This window comes from Dipodomys ordii, unplaced genomic scaffold, assembly GCF_000151885.1.
Source record: "Dipodomys ordii isolate 6190 unplaced genomic scaffold, Dord_2.0 Scaffold261, whole genome shotgun sequence".
NCBI classification, from domain to species: domain Eukaryota; kingdom Metazoa; phylum Chordata; class Mammalia; order Rodentia; family Heteromyidae; genus Dipodomys; species Dipodomys ordii.
The window spans coordinates 296069-303567 of record NW_012267477.1 but is presented as its reverse complement, the minus strand read 5'-3'; the positions used below and the strand labels follow the sequence as shown (position 1 = coordinate 303567).

Genomic DNA, 7499 nt, shown 5'->3' with positions numbered 1-7499 from the left:
CTCAAGGCTAGCGCTCTACCACTTGAGCCACAGCAACACTTCCATTATTTTTTGCTTATGTGTTGCTGGGGAATTGAACTCAGGGCCTCATGCATGCAAGGCAAGTGCTCTACCACCGAGCCACCTTTCCAGCCCTAGAACACTACCTTAAGGCAAGCATCACAAAAGTCTGTAGTTGAACAGTCTATTTAGCATCAAACAACTATGTATTAATGGGCTAGCAACAGCAAAGAAGAATTTGGCAAACCAGAAATTATTAGTTTTTGGGAGAGATGTCAGTAAAAATAGGAATAGAGGGATGTGGAAAGGTAGAGGGAGAGTTAAATTATCTAAGTCCTCAAAGCAGGAAATAGATTGGATAGAATGATAGTAGAGAGAGGAAAAATAAGACAGAGAAAGGAAAAAAAGAGACAAGAAAAAATAGAAAAACAAAAATCAAAAATTGAAAAGTGAAACATTTAAAAATTTTGCAAATTAGTAACATAATACTCAGAGAAGAATGGGGATAGAATAAGAGAATGGGAGGGATAGAAAGGAGATGTGAAAAACTTAAAAATAAAAATGCTTAAAATATTATACAGGTATAAAGAGGTTGTACTGCTATTAAAGAGTTTAAGTCTAAGAGGTTTTGAATTGAGTAATAAATTTCTGTATTTAGTGTGTACACAATGAGGGATAAGGACTAATAATCGACTATGGGTATATCTGAGGATGAGCAGAACAGCAATTAAGTCATGCAAAGAAGAATGAAAGGGAAGAAAAAGTGAAAAGAATGAGAAAGAAAGAACAAAGGATTAAAAGGTCAGTAGAGTAAAAGAAAGAAAAGAAAAAAAGAACAAAGAAGCACACACATATATACCCCTAAAATAAAAATGATAAGAGGAAGAAAAAAGGTTAATAGAAAAAAAAATTTTAAGTTAAAAAATAAAAAAGTTAAAAAAATTTATGAAAGGTACAAAAGAAAAGAATTCTTGATTTTTGGGGGGGTGATTGGAAGATCCTGTATCTCTCTTATGTCCTTAACCAGTCTCTTGGCGGAGTCTCTGTTCTGCTTGTGGTGTTTGATTTTCATGTGGATTGGTTGGTTTCTTAAGTCAGTTTGTTTGAGCAGGCAGAAAAATTCTCTGCTTTACCCAGGATTTTGTGATTCTCCTCCCAGGCTAGTTCAATGGGAGGGAGATCTGCTTTGAATATCACAAAAGAGGGAGATGTCTGTTTCCTCTAGTTTGGAACCCACAGACTTATAGACACCTAATCTTTGACAAGGGATCTAAAAAATAGAATGGAAGAAAGACAGCCTGTTCAGTAAATGATGCGGGGGAAATTGGATAATCACCTGTAGAAAACTAAAGCTAGATCTTTATATATCACCCTGAACCCTGAAATCATTACAGGAAGGAATAGGAGAAACCCTTGGTCTCCTGAGTAGTTTAACAACTTTACCCTAGGTCTCCTTGGCACAGTCCTAAATTTTCTTAATAGAGACACAGAAGGTTGGGCAAGTGGAATTGCATGAAGTTGCAGAGCTTCTGCATGGCAAAGGACATAGCTAACAAGATCAATAGTATTTGTTATTGTTGTTATTGAGTCCGAGTTTTGATGGTTAATAAGAGATAAGAGTCTTAGCTGGGCTCTGGTGAATCAACCTGTAATCCTAGCTACTCAGGTGGCTGAGATCTGAGGTTCAATGTTCAAAGCCAGCCTGCGCAGGAAAGTCTGTGAGACTCTTATCTCCAATAAACCACTAGAAAACTGGAAGTGGCATTGTGGCTCAAGCAGTAGAATGCTTACATTGAGCTGAAGAGTGCAGGGACAGCACCCACGCCCAGAGTTTAAGCCCCACGACCGACCAAAAATAAAAATAACTAAAACTTCTTACTTATTCCTCCCATTCTCATGTCATTCCATCCTTTGGTAAGTCAGTCAAGTAAGTCAACATTAGTGATAGAAACAAAACCTGACACTGGGCAAACCACAAAATTCACCTGGAACCAAGTCTTGATCAGTCTTTGCTTGCTATGTCCTATTATGTTGATCCAAATGCTTCAACCTCCAGTTCAAATGCAAGTCAATGCAATTGTTATGATTGTCCTATAGAGGAATCAGATGATGGATACAGCCTTTAAAGAAAGGAGGTAGTGTTGAAAACAAAGATGTGCATCAGTTTCCCAGCTAATTGACTCACATTCTTGGCACCAGGAGGCAATGAGTGGTATAGAAGAATGGTCTCTGTGATGCAGAGCATGAGGCTGGATTCTAAGACCTAGGACAGAGCCCTACATGTGCCATTCAGTGTCACTCAGGACCCCCTCCCCTTTACCAAAATTGCATGTCAGTAATATCATAGGAAACATGCATCTTAGACCACCAACTACCCTGAAGCAAACCAATACTCAGAATTCATAGTGAACTTATAGGATTTTACTTGAACTGATAGGAAAGGTCTGAGGAGAGGTGTCTTTTGAATTTCCTACTGAACCCGGCCTTGAAAAAGATAGAATAGTACCAGCTTTGTGAATATAGGAGAAAAGATGCACTCTCTACACACTGGTATGCCAAACTCAAAATCCTATAGATTGCTCTTTCATAAGGTGGCCACCAGAGAGCAAACAAACCTCACAATCAGCAAAGCTGAGTCCATATCTTGAAAGGCATGGAGAGCCAGAGTGATGCTCCCTCCTTGTCAACAGGAAACTCAGGCTAGTAAGTTCCCAGCACAGCTGTCATGCTGCACATGAGCCTGAAGATCACACTGCCATGATTCTCCATGTGTGTGTTTCTGAGTATTTTCTAATTTTTTTGATCTGTAATTTTCTTGATCTGCACACCCTGACAATGATGCTCCTTTTCACCAGGTTTCTAGAAATGGAGTAAGAACTCCAGCTCAATGGTGGACTCAGATATGTGAAAACAAGTGCTGCACTCTGAGGGGCGACAAGACATGTGTACACAGTCAGCATGACTTGGCCTTGAGAATTCTCAGTAAGACAGAACAGGATGAAGGACCCACCTTCTAAGAGATTCAGATAAGAGATAACTGAGTATATATGGAAGGAATTGGTGATGAAAAGACTGATATTCTAGTGTTATCACAGAATCTGTTTCCGACAAGCCTCAACAAAGAGCAAGACACACAATAGATGTAAAATTTAAAACCTGACCAACATGTCCTCCTTATGTGTCTAAGGAGCGCACACATTGGCGGGGAGGAGACTGGATGAGTGACAGTTGCTGACTTTCCTCATGATTGGGTAAGAACTGCAAGGATGTCAACCAGTCCCACAAAGTAGGCAAATCTCTGAGCTCTGAATAACTCAGACTCTCAACCTAGTCATGGCCTGTTTTCTAAATTCCATTCCAGTGAGTGGTGAGCATTTTCTTTCACTGAACCCAAGGCCACCACAAAAGAGGGCATTTGTCCCCACCCCTCACCCCCAGGTGCTTAACTCCATCTCTCTGGTGGATGACTGCTTCTTTTATAGCCCAGAACAAGAGTGTCAGCCCTGGACAGAGACTCCTGAGCCAAATCTCTCCATTTTATTTCAGTTCCTGAAAGTTTAATTCAGCCTTCATGTCTTAAAACTTACAGAAACCAAATGAATAATTACAAAAATGATTGCATAGTCACCTTTTGGTCCTGACGTTATATGTCACCACAGTAAGATGTCCATGGCATCTGCCTTCTTCATCCTACTTAGATGCATTGTGATGCCTCACAAGACTCCTCAAATTCCTGTATTCTGCGGTATGCATGATGATGGTTCTTCTGTGAAACTGGGCTGGGGTGTCCAAGGAAAAGACTTGATGTGATATCTGATTGATCAAATTTCTATCTATGTTTTATCCAAACCCAAGATCTTTCTTCAGTGACACCTTTCTGGCACTTGAGAAGAGATTAAGACTGACCCTCTTTTTCTGTCTCTATCTATGTCTCTGTCTCTGTCTCTCTGCCTCATTCTCTCTTTGTCTGTCTCTTTCTGTCTGTCTCTCTGTCTCTCTCTCTCTCTTCCTTAGAAATGCCAACAGCCATAGCAGTATCTGGGAAGGCATGACTTTTCCACTCATTGGAAAAGTATAAAGAAAGACTCATGTGTGGTTTGGTACCAGTGATTTTTGTTGAAGTAATCATATCCAATATCAACACTTACCATTTCATCCTGATGTACCATCAGAAGTAATACCAAATGCTACAAAAGTAAAATATGAGAGGTCTCAGATTAGGAAAAAGTACAGTCTATTTAGATACTAGGGATAAAAGACACCTGAAGTATCAGTGCAGGCAAACTTGTGAGTTATTGTTGAGAAATCAAAGTAAAACAGCATCTACAAAAATTTGCCTCAACTTATATTGTAAAGGTAGTGACTAAAACTACCACAAAATACTCTTCAATACATTCAGTGTAAGGGACACTACTACACTGTTGGCAAGGATGCAAAGTTTTTAAACTACTCAGGAAAGTAGTATGGACTTTCCTTAAAAGACTAAACATGACAGAAGGGGTTAACAGTGCTTAAAAAGGAATGTACTCATTACAATCCTATGTAACTGTAAACCCCACCCCATTCATCCCATTTACAATAACTTTTCATTTAAAATAAATAAATAAACAAAATATTACTCAGAAAACCAGAAGTGGCGCTGTGGCTCAAGAGGTAGAGTTCTAGCCTTGAGCTGAAGAGCTGAGGGACAGTGCCCAGGCTAGAATTCAAGCCCCATGACTGACTGAAAAATTAAATAACTAAAATGACGCATATGAAAATGAAAATGAGGAAATGGCAACATGAGGTTTTTTATTGTACTCTTTTCAGTTATTTTTTCTTATTTTTCATCATTTTTTCCCTTTTGTAACTGTTTTTGATTCATGACCCCCTTGTCTTCTATATGCTTATCTGATTGGGGGAAGGGAAAGGGACACACAGAAACAGTGGTACAAAGGGTAAACGAATTTAACAGTGATACTCACTAGACACTACCTTGGAAAAGAACTACATAACTTGTTGTGGAAGAGGATCTGGTGGGGGAGGGGTGACACTGTTCAAAAAGAAATGTACTTTCTGACTTATGTAACTATAAGGCCTCCGTATTTCAATTTTTGTTCAAAATAATAAAATTTTTTAAAAGATATTATAGAATTGGACACCCATGCTTCATGGTTGTAACCCTAGCTACTCAGTAGGCTGAGATCCAAGGACTGCAATCTGAAGCCAGCTCAGGCAGGAAAGTCTATGAGACTCTTATTCATAATTAACCATGCAAAATCTGGAAGTAGAGTCATGCCCAAAGTGGTATAGGAGAGTGCTAGCCTTGTGCACAAAAATCTAAGGAACAGCACCCAGGCCCTGAGTTCATATCCCAGGATTAATACACAGAGAAGAGGGGAATATAAGCTAGGTGCTGGTGGCTATTACCTTTCAATACACCTACTCCTGAGTGTGAGATATAAGAATGGTTGTTCAAAGCCTCCACAAGAAATTCCATGAGAATATTATCTCCAATTAACCACCAAAAAGCCAGAAATGGAAATGTGGTTCATATGGTAGAACATTAACCTTCAGGCAAAAAGCTAACAGACAACCCTCCCCCCCCCAGACCCTAAGTTGAAGCTCCAGGTACAAAAACTAACCTGAAATGGAAGAAGCAAGTAAAGAAGGAAGGAAGGAAGCAAGTAAAGAAGGAAGGAAGGAAGGAAGGAAGGAAGGAAGGAAGGAAGGAAGGAAGGAAGGAAGGATGGATCGGAGGGACGGAGGGAGAGAGGGAGGGAGGGAGAGAGAAAAAGAAAGAGAAAGAGAGAAGAGAGAGAAAGAAAGAAAGAAAGAAAGAAAGAAAGAAAGAAAGAAAGAAAGAAAGAAAGAAAGAAAGAAAGAAAGAAAGAGAAAGAAAGAAAGACAAAACAATTTTCTAAGTATAAGTGTTTGGTAAAGAGAACACAAAGTGATTTTTCCAGGAAGAATTATTTAGATTGAATAAAAGATCTAAGAAGAAACAAGAATATATATCAATATATTTATGAAATACCCTGTTAGACCAGTTGCTTCTGTGCATAATACAATTCAAAAAGTCATAAAACAGTCAAATTATCTCCAGGGACAAACACATTCTCTGCAGGCACTTTATTTTTCTGTTCTCTGGGACATCTGTGGATGCAAGGCCTGTGGTGACTCACTGAGTTGAGCCAATCCTTCAGCTGTGCCCAGCTCTTTCCACCCCTGCAGATTTCCATGTGTCCAGAGCACAGCCCACTGCCCTGAGCACTTATTCATAGGCTGCTCACACCCTGTGCAGTGGTAAGTCCCTGTCAGCAAACAGCATGGACATGAGCACCCCTGCTCAGCTCCTGGGGCTCCTGCTGCTCTGCCTTCCAGGTAAGGAAGGACAATGCTGGAGATTAACCCAGCCTAGTATAGTCAGGGCTGGTAATTAAGTATAGTCTGGTAATTAAGGGAAGCCTCTTGTACCATTGTTAACAAGGTGGAAATTTGTTTTTATGTTTCTATTGCCAGGTGCTAGATGTGACATCCAGATGACCCAGACTCCATCCTTCCTGTCTGAAACTCCAGGAGACACTGTCTCCATCAATTGCTGGGCCAGTCAAGACATTAGCAGAAACCAGGGAAAGCTCCCAAACTCCTGATATACAAAGCATCTAATTTAGAATCAGGTGTCCAATCCAGGTTCAGTGGCAGAGGATCTGGGACAGATTATTCTCTCACCATCAGAAACCTTCATACTGAAGAATTTGCCATGATTACTGCCTACAGTTTAAGAGTTACCCACCCACAGTGATACAAGTTACAACATAAATCTTCCAGGGAAGCAGAAGTGAGAGGCTGAGCTGCCCCAGCTGCTCCTCCTGGTGCCTTCACCTGCTGACAGACATGCTCAGATGCAGACAAACTCTGAATGTCACTCGAAGATTTTGGTAGAAGTGCCTGGGCAGCATTCTCTCTATTCTGTGCAGTAGTACAAACATGACAATGCCCTCTTGATTCAATAGAGCACACAGACCACATCACTGGAGGATTCTGTGAGAGCATTATTTGAGATTCATTTGTAATGTTAAAACATGCTAGTTAATCCATACAGATTTTTTATTTTCTAATAAAATAAAATTAAATAAACTACAGCCAATCCAAGACTGGGTTGTGTTAATGAGTCAAGCTAGACACAGAAATGGAATGCTGTCTGGTGTACCCTCAGATGCAGATCATCTACATGTGAAACTGGATAACTCCTCACCTAGGCCCTTGTCCTGTCTAGACATCCAGTGGTGGGTGCCAATGCTCTCAACTGCTTGTAGAACTGACAGGTAACCACCAATCCACCCATCCACCCCAGTGTCTGACTGCAGATTTCCATACATTCTAAAGCACATGCTTCTTACTTTCCCTCTTCATGAGGACTCCTCATGCAGAAACTCTATAGGAAATATTGGTGCAAATGGCTTCCAGAAGTAATAGAAAGCCCACGGATTGGGAGAAGATCTTTACTAGCCATACAA

The 7499-nt window shown here is 40.3% G+C and overlaps 1 pseudogene; it reads left to right on the top strand.

The window, feature by feature from the left end:
- Window positions 1-6282: 6282 nt before the first annotated feature.
- Window positions 6283-6801, top strand: LOC106001061 (annotated as a pseudogene).
- Window positions 6802-7499: the final 698 nt, after the last annotated feature.